The 13,185-nt window shown below is 38.7% G+C and overlaps 1 protein-coding gene across 1 annotated transcript in view; it reads left to right on the forward strand.

The window, feature by feature from the left end:
- The window catches only part of WASF3 (WASP family member 3), a 66,363-nt gene that overhangs the window by 13,493 nt on the left and 39,685 nt on the right, over positions 1 to 13,185 (forward strand). Inside the window, exon 2 of the mRNA XM_058825580.1 lies at positions 5,218 to 5,308. The gene's annotated coding sequence lies outside the window, so the exon portion shown is untranslated. The remainder of the gene's footprint in view (positions 1 to 5,217; positions 5,309 to 13,185) is intronic.

The raw sequence follows: 13,185 nt of genomic DNA on the forward strand, positions 1-13,185 counted from the left end.
CCCTGTTGCACTTCTTTATTGGTGTGGTGTTTTTTCCGCTTTTTAAAAACCACATCAGTTCTGTTTAGTTTTTCTTCTGTTCCTGGACATTCTGAAACCTACTAGATTTTATTTCTCAATCTTGAGGTGTCTCATTTGTGGTTTGTGTGTGTATATGGTATTTTTGGCTAATGCTTTTCAGCAGGGTTCTGTGGCCTGTGCTGATTCATGCTTCCCTTACTCTCCCACTTCTCTCTAACATTATGAAACTGTAGAGTACAACCTGCATGAGCCTCTGCTATTTCTGGAGATGTATGAGTGAAGAAAATATTAAGTCTTGTTCAACACAAGGTGAAATCTGTTATTTGATTTGAATGTTGGCTGTTCATAACCTGACAATACTTTTTGATTGATTTTTGTCACCAAATGCAGGTACTTTAATGAAGCATTTAACTTGAAAGTCACATCACCTAGCCTTGAACTAATCCCCTTAATGAACCCACAGATTTTCTGTCTGGAGTACTACTTACATAAAGCACCTGTCTTAGATGTTCATGCTTTTTAGCAGTGCCTGCTAACAACAAGAAGTGAGGTTGAATGCTCCAGAAAGCACAATGTAAGGGACTTTTCGATTTCAAGAAACATATTCTTAAATATTAGTAATTGAAAAACTGTGCTATGTAATGCTGGGTGGGTAACAACTGAAATTAGAGGTGCTGTCTGCTGAGGATGACCCATTTTTAGTGTTGTTACATGACAGTGGGCATCCACTTAAATGAAGGCATCAGAATTCCTTTTGTGAAGGATTAGGGAGACATCTCTGCAGGCTAGGAGTGGAGCTAGGAGGGAGCTCTTTGCTATTCTGTAGAGAAGTGTACTCTGACCTTCTGGAGAAGAGTGCAGGGCTGTACTGGGGGGAAGAGCAGGCTGATAGTACAGAAGACTTGTACTATGATATGAGGGTTGTTATCTGTGAAGAATTTAGGGATGGTGAATTCTGCCAGCAAACCTTTTCGAGTGTTTGAAAACATTTTGATATTGATATCCCATCTGAAATCTGCTCCTTGTCAGAGGTATTGGCCTTTTGTCTTTCCTGGTGGTGGAAGAACCCTCTCTTTTTGGATCAAAGACAAGAGAGCTGCTTCCTGTCTCTTGTGGTTGCTACTAGTAATTTGTGGTACAATCTTTGGCTTCATTTGCAGTGAAGAGTCAGTGCTGACCATAAGAAGAGAGTGTAGTCCTGGGCAGTCCTCTTGTTGAGACACCAGAGAGGTGATAGATGTAGGGATGGTCCTGCTTCCTACCAGCCAAGAATGTCTGACAAGCCATTGCTGTTACTGGCTGGTTTGTAGGCTTGATGGGCTGGCTTTTGTGGATTGCAAAATCTCTGAAGATCAAGTGTTTAACCTCAGATAAATTCCACAGGATGTTTAGGATTTTGCAAGCCTGCTGTTTAGATGGGTTTCCTCTGTCCAGTACTGAAGGACTGCTATACTCAGTCAAGTAGTGAATATTTGTACCATAATCCAGCGAGTGAAATGGAATAAAAGAGACACCAGCACTCCACACAGGTTGGATTTTTTTATTTTATCTGCCTGTGCTCTGAAGAAAAATTTCCAGAACTTGAACTTGTTTTGCTTGGACAGAATTGGTGGCAAAGGGCACACTGGGTGTGGTGACTAAGTCTGACTGTCAGAGTGGTTTTCAAGAAGATGCAGAGTGGGAAAGTATCCCTTGAGGGCTTGTCAAAGGGCAGGTTGCTCTCTGCAGTCCAAGTACAGTGTCTATCCCAAGTAATTTTGCATTTCTGGATGCTGCTGAGGCTCATGGATTAGACAACAGTGAGTGAATCTTTAATTAAAGACCACCTGGAAAACATGAGTTGCCATGTGTTTATGCTGCTCCTGTTCTGTGCTCAAACTTAAGACTGGAATATGGAGCAATCTAGTTTAAAATAAGAAACTTTTGAGTTGTCTTGATCAATCTTAGAAAAGCTGCCTAAGATGTGCTCCTAAGAGGCCCCTCAGTTTTAAGTAACTGACTGTATGGCTCTTTTACAGAAAAGCCCCCATGCCACTGTAAAAGAACATAAGATCAAGGGGGACCTAACCACTGATTGATGTGTGGTTCTACTCTTTGAAGGCTTCAGAACACGTCTGGGTTTTCCAAATGTGTGTTGCAGAGTTACAGTAGTTTCTAAGATTGAATTTCATATTTTAAGATTAAATACATGCAGAAATTTAACAAGGCAACACAGTACTGAAGTTTTAAACCACTTCCTTTTTTGTCTCTATGCATTGGTAATGCAGTTACTTGAATTCAAACTATAGTGGTAAACTTTGGGTCTCCATATATGGAAATATATTTTAAAAACCATTCCCCTACCCCAGAAAGCAGACTTCAAAATAAAATCCTTTTTTCACCATTTTCATGATGACCTGCCATTTGGATACTTTTAATCCTCAATCTGTGTAAAAGTTATGTCTTGCATTAAATCCTTTATGTTTTTTTCCTGTGGATTTCTGAAGTAATCCTCTGTGTGCCATATAGCTTGTTCTTCAAATTGCTTGCCTATAATATTCTCATTTCTCGGAGTTTGTTTAGAAAGCTTTAAAACATTGATTTTAAACAAAATTCAGCTGGATGTAAATTTCTTACCGGAAGTCAGTGTTACACATTCTGCATGTCTAAATTCTTATCCTGTTGAAACTGTTTAGTACTTTCTGTAATTTAGTCAATGAATGTGTCAAATGGGGCACTTGGCAGAGGAGTCAGTGATGTTCTTGATAATGAGTAAGAATCTTTTTATAGTGCTTTTGTTTTTTTCCCTCTTGGGGATTTCATGGGAAAGAAAGAATCCATTCAAAAGGGAACGTATGTGTTTTCACAGTTGGGCAGTAGATAGGTATTGCTGGACTGTTAGCGGTGTACCAAAACATATTTTCCTTCCTGTATCTTGTGTTTTCATCATAGCTGTGTATCTTAAATGTGGAACTCGGAGAGAGTCTAACACTTTGTCTCTGGCTTATCCTGGGCCTTTTTCAATATTCTACTTTAAAAAATATAAAAAATCTGATTGCAAAAAAAAAAAAATAATCTAGAACTGCTTGACATTGACCACATCTTCATGTTTTTATTTGGCCAGGTAAGGATTTATACTGAAATACACGTCAAGATAGTTGATTTGATTTCACTGTGAAAGCTGAGATTTGTCTTCATGGCGTGGTAGTTCTCAGCTTTCTTGCCATCCCTTTATAGGTTCTGTATTGTTGATCTGAGTGAGGAGTTCTTTCATCACAAAATGGCTTCAGGAATCCTAGTTATGTAGTGCAGCACTGCAGACAGTGTGTAAATGTAAATGATGGAAGTAAACTGCAGCATGTGGACAAAAATGTGTCACTCATGTGGGGAACTGAGAACTTCCCAAAGTGCCTTTGCTGCTGAGGGTATTGGAATGTGTAAAGACATTCTCAGACACCTTGGTAGTACTGAGGGTTTAAGATCTGTATGAAGTTCCAGCCGCCTTGCACCACAAGTGCTCTATGATGTCTGTTCCATAGTGTTGTTGATGTAGTGCTGTTTGCTCTAAAGCACATTTACTGTTTCCTGAGCCACAGGCATACTTAAGTCACTGCTGGTTGAAGTCACTTAAAGGATCACAGAAAGGCTTGGGTTGAAGGGAATCAGGAAGAATATCTAGTTCCAATGCCATTGCCATGGGCAGAGCACTTTCCAGTAGGCCAGGCTGCTCAAAGCCCTATCCAAGATGCCCTTGAACACTTCCATAATTTCTCTGGGCAACCCATTCCAGTCTCACTACCCTCACAGTGAAGAACTTCTTTCCAATATATAGCCTAAACTTACCCTCTTTCAGTTTAAAGCCGTTCCCTCTTGTCTTTTCATTCCAAGTCCTTGTGAAAAGTCCATCTCTAGCTCTCTTGTTTGTCTCCTCTTGGTACTGGAAGTTGCTGTAAGATCTCCCTGGAGCCTCCTCTTGTCCAGGATCCTGTCTTCCTAGGGCAAGGTGCTCTAGCCCCTCTAATAATCATTGTGGCCCTCCTGGAATCCCCACAGCAGGTCCACATGCTTCTTATGTTAACTTAGGCAAATAGTTTTCCCCATATTGTACATCTGTCCTGGGAATGAGAACATGAATGAATTGTATGTATGGGAGCCTTTGTAATGTGTCTCTTTAATTTTTCTCTAAGCATATAAACCCTTAAGTGAGGACCAAGACCTTGGCCAACTGGTAGATTTTGTGAGCAAGTTAACTAGAGGACAATATTTTATTTGGAATAGGTGGTTACTGCACCAGTGGTTACTGGAATCAAGGTCTGCGCACCTTAAAGCTGTGGTATTTGGAGGGAGAATGAAGGAATGTGAGCAAGGCAGGTAGTGACAGTGACTGAGCAGGACGCTGCTGTCTTGCCTTTGAGAAATCTGTGTGTGACTTGAACAGTGTTTTGCTCTTCTAGATGCTTTTTCTTTCTTACGCATCATGGTTTATAATTGTGTCCTTGAGATAAAGAAGATTTTTTCCTCTTGTAAATTTTAATTGTCTAAAATATTTAGGCAAAAAAATGCATAGAGGCATTCTGGTAAAATTCTGGTAATAGTATCAGCCTCCTCTAAGCAAGTGATCTGTTTTAGAGATCATTTTTATATAGTTCTTGCCGAAAGGGCATTTATATCTTAACTGCAAAGCCCCTTAATTTATAAAAATTTCATGTATGACTAAATGCTAATCTAAAAGTCATAGTGTTCTCTTGATGCTAGGAACTGTAATATTTTCATGAAAACATCTCATTACTTCATTTTTGCAGGAGATTCTCATTGTATTTTTTTAGTCTGTTTTAGTGGGTTTCTGTTCAGTAATATTTAATTTGATGTGAAGGATCTCAGAGGGATTTAAGACTGCTGTTTTATTGTGCATTTCTGTAGGCTGTTACATCATTTTTCCATCCCCGCAGTCTTCAAGTGAGTAAATGTTACTTTCTCTGCTGATATTTCTATTTAAAAATTGATTATAAAATAACACAAGCTATTTTGTTACCTTGACAAAAATTAAGCTGTATCATGAAATATTTAGCACAAAATGGTTAAAACTGTCTGGATTCTACTCATGCATATTTTACTAAGGTTTTTTTTAGCTGATTACTGAACCGAGCCCCACTTTTAATGCATATTTTTAATTATTCTCTTACTGAAAGACTAAGTTAGATTTGTCTTTGTTTGCAGAAAAAGCCACCTGAGTGTGCCAGGAAGTTAGAGAACAGCTGTCTTCTCCAAGGCATAAACAGTACGGATATTCCACGCTCCTTTTTAAATGGTAAGTTGTTCAAGAGAGCTCTTGTTGAAATTCCTTGTCACTTACTTTGCATTTGTGTGAGTCTATTACAAATAGCTTGGGCGACTGTGGTAAGTCCCTCAAACTGAACACCAGTGTTGAATTTTAGAAACTTTTCCAGAAGGTTTTGAGTTAGCCTTGGGAAGGTGGTTTATATTTTTGTGATATTGAAGATGTGCTGTATTAGGCCCTGAAACAAATGTCAAAAGCATTGCTCACCCAGGAGACTGGTAGCATTTAAATACTAATTTTATTGTGTAGAAACCGAAATAAATTTACTTTATTCATGGTTGTTCATGAGCTACTGGATTTATAAATTTGCATCTGTTAATTACTTTTACCCTGTATAATCTGTACTTTGTTGATGTATTGTCTAAGAGATTTAAACTAAATCTGCTGAAGTTGAATGTTTGCTGGCATCAAAGTGCAACGGATAATAAAAGATTTGTATTTATTGATATTAAACTAGCTGTGTGGGGAAATATTTCCCTGCCTCCAGTCTGTCTCACTGCCACACTCAACACCAGGGAAATTTAGATAAGGATTATCTGTTGGCATTGCTGGAAGAGTAGCACTTCCCTCATGTGTGACATAAGAGGTGGGACACACCTGGGGGTGCTAATGGTGGACTGCTGGCAAGGTGCAGACAATTTTGTTACGATAAGTAAAGCTGATAAATGTATGCATGTGTGTATTTACAGGGAGCTGCAGCCTGTTGGCATTTGCAGTGGGAGAGAGAAAGTTTTTGAGCAGGGGAAGAAGCTGAAGAGCAGATTTGTTGTTCTTCCTTCTGAGAGGATGAGGTTAAAAGTAGTATTAGCTACCTGTAGGAGAGGCTGTTTTCTTCCAGCATTGCACAACACAGTGCTCCTTTGGCAGAAACCACGGCCAGCCTTGCTTCAGGGTCTCTGAGAAACAGTAAAGTATGCTGCAGTGATTTAGGAGACTGTTCAGGATACTCTTCTCCTGTGTCCTAGAACTGTGTCCTATAGACTCTGTCTATAACCCTGACTATGATCCTTTGCCACACTTTCCCCCTCAGCTGAAATTCACTTATGCTTAATTTCTGTGTTCTGAGAATATGCTTGATGATACTCGAGATGCTTTTCAGCATGCATGTTCTGAAAGAGATTGTACTTTAAGTTAGGAAAAAGAATTCTGGAAAATGTGTGCATTCACAATTTCAAGTAGGAAACTGTCTTGAGGAATGAAGGAATAAGGAAGCAATAAGGAGTGGGAGGCTTATGGTAACAGCTTTTGAAGGAGAAGGGTGAAAGAAAACCCACTCTTTCCTCCTTTACCCCTCTTGCATTGTCCATTAAATGGAAAGGTAAATCAATGATTATATACTGAAATTGTTTGGAAAAAAGATGTCTTGCTGTAAATGTCAAAAGTGGAGGAAGTGTGTCAAGCAAAGTAAGTAGTCTGTAAGAAAAAAAAAGGGTAAACTAAATATACATATTGAAAATTTTGTCAATTCACTACTAGATTATTAGATTAGCATATTGCTTATTATTTAATGAAGCAGTGAATGTTACAGCACTGTTATATTTCAGTTGCTTTTCATGTGCATGGAAACATCATTGCTTTTATTTATGGGGAGCTATAGAAATTAGTTACTACAGGAATAAGAACCTTGGTTTTGGAATATTTTACCTCAGTTATATTTATTAATAAGGCTTCAAAAATTATTTTGAGCTATTTGCTGTTCATTCTTAGTGTAGTTTTATAAAGTATTTTGTGTTTCTTTGTGCAGTTTAAGCCCAGCTTTCATGTAGAGTTTAATTGAAGTGTCAAGTGTTTAACTAGTCTGGAATTTAATGTAACTGATGCGTGTCTAAGCACAATGCTGAACATACTTGGAAATATCAACATTTAAGTTTTTTTAAAAAATATTAAAACCTAATTCTAGTGAACAAATTCTAATTTTTGGTCGAACATTGATCATTAATGTATCACAAACATTTGGATTGCACATACAATTTGGAAACTACCTGATCAATAAAATGAGAAACTTGTATTTAAAATAATGATTGATTTCTACAGAAATGTAATACACTTTCTTTTTAAATTTCTATTCAAAGAATTTCACTTTCAAGTCAATAAAAAATTTCAACAGCTTAATTCACCTGTATGTATGTGTAGTAAGGCATTTGAATTTGAAATTGTCACTTATTTTGTCACTTGGATTATAGTTGTGCCTTGTCTTGCTTCTCTGGATTTCCTACTGTGTTTTGCCAATGTAAATGCCCCCAAAAGCTGTCAGATTGATAAAAACACTAGATTAAATATTATATTAAACCTGCAACACTACAGTACAAAAGTGTCTTCCACAAAGAAAGTTAGAGAACGTGCAGTGAGGAGTGAAATACCAGATGCAGGGCTTGAAAACAGCCTCTGATGCTTACTAGCCCCAGCTGTCAATTCAGTAGACTACCAGAGGAATTCTTTTGTCATCACATACAAGCAATTCTAAGAAATAGACCTTTACACTTATTTTGGCAGATAAAAATACAGTTTATTCAGTTATATGTTTTGAAAAAAGATGTTAGATTTGTGATTGCTATGTGGATAATACTTCAGTCTTTAGAAGTACTTCTGTTGGGAAAGCAGCTTGGATATTTTCAGTCAGGGTTAAACCAAATTTATGTGCCAAGACTTTTGCCTGTACTGTCTGACTTTTCAGTCATGTGATCTGTATCCTTTCACCTTCATGGCTGCTAATTATACAGTTATTTAGTAACTTAAATGTTTTATTTAAAACAAACTGTTAAGAATATTCCCCTGAAAGAAAGAAGCTTTTCAGAATGGGGCAGACTGAATGTGAAAAGTAGGTTGGGCAGGAGAGAAATAGTCTCTGGAGAATGGTGGAGGGTTTTTGGACTACTTGACCAGCCAAAAACTGTGGATCACCAATTGTGTAGTGTTTTCCCAGTGGTCTCCCGGGGTGGAAAAAGACCTATGAGAAAGGCAGAAGTCTTGCAGAATTCTTGCATTGCAAACAGTAAAGCAAAAATGAGGTGGAACTGGTTTTGGGAGAGACTAACTTAAAACATGGTAGAGAGGTGATCACAGCTTTCCATCTTCAGGTACTCACATTTTTGATGAGCCTTTTCTTGTTTCCTATCTGATTTTGTTGTTAGGAGAGGCTGAGTATTTGGGCTTAGCTCTTGCTTGCCTGGGGTTAAACTCTTTTCAGTATGCACTTATTTATATTTTGGACTTAACTGCATGGATTAAATTGCAGCCTGGCAAAATGGTTTTGATGTTAGCAAATTTCTTCTCTTTGTGTATTCAAACTGGTGTCTGCACTGTGAGAGCCTTAGCATGCTCATCACATATAGAAATATTCTTTATCACTGTCTGAGACTGGGAAATGTTCATTTCTGCAAATAAATGTAGTCATTGGCCTCTTCTCTGAACTTTTCTGTGATTGGCATCATAATAACTTCCCTCTGAATTATGCAGCTAGTGCACAGGGATCTGCTTGAAGATGAGGTTTAAATCTTGGTTGCCTGTGCAATGATTAAATAAATCAGCTTCTAAATTTAACTGATGTAGTTAAATTACTTCTTGAACTGTGTGTAGATTAGTCCCTAATGGCTTGATTTTTTCTGTATGTGCTTGTAGTCTATGTAGATTACACTGATTATTTTAAAGTGTAGTTAAGAGTAATGTAAGTATTGATAGGTTTGTTGCATAATTTGGTGAGGTGTATGGAAGATCCATATAATCACAGATAACTTTAAATTACAGTCTTTGAGAGCTGGAGTCAATGTGTTTGTGCCTACAGTCACCCTGTTAGTCCATAAAAACAAACTGGTCTCCAGTCACAAAGGGTTTTGCTTGGTTTGATGTGATTCTCAACCTCAGGAAGGGTGCCAGCAACCACAGCATTGCCCCTGGAGCCTCATCACAGAGATGGCAATAGCAGTCCTTTTTCTGTTTAGCAGCCAGCTGGTCACAGCTGTAGTTAAGAAATCTATTCCTCTTGGGTTGGGGATCTCATCAGCTCAATGGGTTTTAAACTAATAATTGCATTTCACAGGAGAAGATTTTATCACCAATAGAACAGCAACTGCACTGCTGTGAGGAAGGCAAGTTTAGAGTAGGTTCACTTCAGAATTCAGCATATTTCTTTGCTTCTGTTGTATATTTAAAGAAAAACAAAAGCTTCCTGAGTATTTACATGCCAGGATTTAATTCTCCCTCCCCCCCATTGTTTTCACTTCAACATGATTAGGTTCAAAATCTACTTACTAATGTTAAGAATTAATGTCTAGGAAATCTTCTTGTTCAAAGTAATTTAATGATAGGAAATATTGAAAGTGTTTTGATCCACTATGTAAAATATTTTGAGGCAAACTCATGGCAAAGTTCATACTAACCACTGTGGAACTGGAGGGATGAAAAGCATCATTTGGGTTTTTCTTTCATTGGAAATAGGTGCCCTAATTGATTTCCAACTGCTTTCTTTAAGTTTACAAGAGACTGCTGTGATCATCAGGATCTAGATGGATGCCCTTTCTTTTTTAGATTCAGGAATAAAATTAAAGCATATTTCATCAGTACTCATTGCAGTGTTATACTTGTAAATAAAACACTAACATTAAAGCTTCATTTATTATTTGGTTTGTGCATTTCATGGAATGGGTCAGGTTGGATGGGACCACAGTGGGCATCTGGTCCAACCTCCCTTGCTCAAGCATGGTCATCCCAGATCACACGGCACAGGGTTGTGTCCAGATGGTTCTTGAACATCTCCAGTGAGGGACACTCCGCACCCTCCCTGGGCAGCCTGTTCCAGTGTGCAGTCACTGCACACTACAGAAGTTCTTCCTCGTGTTCAGGTGGAACTCCCTGTGCATCACTTTCTGCCCATTGCCTCTTGCCTTGTTGTTTGGCACCACTGAGTAGAGCCTTCAAGATAAAACAAACTGCCCTGAAATTATCTGGTTGCAACTCCAACGTAGCCTCAGCTATGCAGTAAAACAGTTGAAAATGTTAAAAAGTCTCCTTATACTTAAAAAATAGAGCACTGAACCTTTGCAGGTAGCTACCTGGTCTGTAATCTGTCATCATTTAGTAAGCCAGGTGCATTTTCCTTATTGTGTGGGAAGAAGCAGCATTTACTTCTGAGGGTTTGTGGAAAGAATTGACGTGCTATGGCGTGTGTTGGAAGAGTTTTCATGTTCAAATAAGAACACAGCCTTTGAATAGAACTGACAGTGGGAGGGGAGTTTGGAATGTCTCTGGGGAGTGGATAGGAAAGGGGGAGGAGCAGCTACCCATCTCCTTATTTTAGTTACTGGACTCTTTCTTCTGAGAATAAGAAACAGTCTTTACAATCTATCTCTGAATAGTAAACAGTTTCAATATTTAAAAAAATTAAATGTTTTGTAACAAATAGGGCAAACACTGGATTGTAAACCTGCAGGGGGGAAAGGGTAGTCAAAAGGATTAGTTTATATCTCTCCTCTTAGCTACCAATGCCTCCAACTCTTGTTGGAGCAGCTGGCAACTTCCAAAGAAACAGCGAGACATGGCATTGCAGAAGAGAGGTGTGGAGAGCACAGTCCAGGTGAGGAGAGCCAAGTGGCTGTAGGGCATGTGAAGGACACAAATCTTGGTTGCTGTGTTGGCAGCTGGAGTGGCGAATATGCACTAAGCAGCAATGCTGGATGTGAAGAGGAGATAAAGCACTAGCAGTAGGACTCCTGTAAAGGAGGAGAAAGTTGGACTGTAGCTCTAAAATATGGGCTGAGCATCTTATCAGGATAAAACTGAGTAGCTTCAGGTGTTTGGCTGTGTAATGCTGGTAGATGCAATTGGGAAATATGAGTGTGATCAGTTCAACATGCAGTCTGCCTGTTTGCATTTTATGACTAGTGATTAATGGTAAACAGCTAAAGAAATATTCTGTTCTCTATGAGTTACAAGATCAATTTGGATTAAATTTGGATTTTAGATTGAAAACAGGGGCAATGGTTCCTTAATTTAATGGTTTGTCTTTGGTTCTACCTCAGTCTCTTGGAAAGAAAAAAGGGACCTTCACAATTTACCAGGAGCTAAGGGCAACTACTTTTCTTGACATGTGATGGTACCTTTCATCAGATGAGTGACTTCTTGTTCCTGAGAAGAGGATACTAATTTTTGTCTTGAGTTATCCACGCTTCTGGATAACAACTGTGTACTGTGTATTTATTTTAAAAAGTATGTATTTAATATTTCATTCTTTAAAAATAAATTTGGTCTTAAATATTTATAAGTATATGCTGCTTGTTTCTTTTTATAAACAAACCACAGAAATCAATGCATACCAGGTTAGCATTCACTAAAAGCATGTTTTCCAGAAAGAGGTGGAAAGGATACAGACATAAACAACTTGTGGCTAACTTGATTAGCAGAATTTGTAATACACACATGGCATATCTGTTTTTCTTCTGTTCAGTAAATTTTTTGTTGACCTACTCAGAGTTTGCTGGGATGCCTATGTGATTTTTGGGAAATGTGTCAGTGGAAAGTTCCTGAAAATTGCAAGAGTTCCGAGCTCTTTAGTGTCATTGGTTTTTGTTCCTACTAGTAAGAGGAACTGGCACTGGAGAGAATCACTTCTGAGGAGCAGCTGAGGGTACTGTGTGTAATCTTTGGGAAGAGGGTGCCTTCTGTCTACAACTTCCTTGTGAGGGGGTGGAAAGGGAGGTGCTGATCCAGCCTGTGTCAGGTGTCCAGTGACAAGATGCAAGGGAATGACGTAAAGCTGCATCAGAAAAATTTAGACTGGATATTAGGGAAAAGTTGTTCACTGGGAGCTGTGGCACTGGAACCAGCTCTGCAGGAAAGTGGTTGTGACCCCAAACCTGTCAAGAGTTCAAGAAGCATTTGGACAACTCTTCTAAGTACCTGGATTAACTTTGGGGCTGCCCTGTATGGTCAGGAGCTGGACTGGACTATCGTCACGGGTCCTTTCCAACTCACCATATTCTATGACTCAAGTCAAATACTTTTAATGTGACAATATTGTTGCCATTTCTTGTAGGAAGCAGTTGCTAGTCTTTCAGTCTTGTTGTCTAGCCACTTGTGCTTAGCTTGCTGTTCACTTACACAACTAAACACTGTAACTGGGTATGAAATGGGAGTTCAGCTTGAATTGTGGTTTCTGGGGTTTTTTTTGTTTGTTGGTTTTTTTTTTTGTTTGTTTTTTGTTTTTTGGTTTTTTTTTGTCCTGAAGCAGATTGAGTGCTTTCACTATCACTTCCATGCTCTCAGATATAAGGGTAGTAATTCCATAAACTGCTTTGACTTCTTTCCTCTGGATTAGATTTTTGCTGACTTCCAACCTGATTCCAGCATGAGAAGCAGCTCAGCCAGGAGCAGCAGTTATAATAGCACAAATGTTGAAACAGGAATGGGAAAAGGAATCCATTTAATTAAATCAAGGAGCAGTTGGCTTACAGCTGTCTTAAAAAGCACAACTTTAAATGGAGCAGATCTTAAGGCAATGACAGGGTTTTGCTTCTGAGAAGGAACCATAACTCATCTTGTGGTTGAAACATTTGTTGCTAAGTATTGATGTGGTCTAGGTCCAATTTCTGATCCTTCTACAGGCCTTGATGATGCTGACCAGCACACAAGTAGCTGTAGTGCCTCTCAGCAGTATAAATGAGATGCTGCTTCTTGCCTTTCTCATGTTTGGAGAGTAAATTTATTGTCAGGGTGTACAGATACTGTAGGAGTGCAGGTATTGGGTAACCTTACTGTAATAGGCTTGGGGATGCTTCTTGACAGTTGCAGCCTTGCTAGATTTAGGCAGTCTGCTCCTCTTTCAGTGGGTTTTAGTTGGCTCTATTGCCAGGATT

This window comes from Ammospiza caudacuta, chromosome 2 (genome assembly GCF_027887145.1).
Source record: "Ammospiza caudacuta isolate bAmmCau1 chromosome 2, bAmmCau1.pri, whole genome shotgun sequence".
NCBI classification, from domain to species: Eukaryota; Metazoa; Chordata; class Aves; order Passeriformes; family Passerellidae; genus Ammospiza; species Ammospiza caudacuta.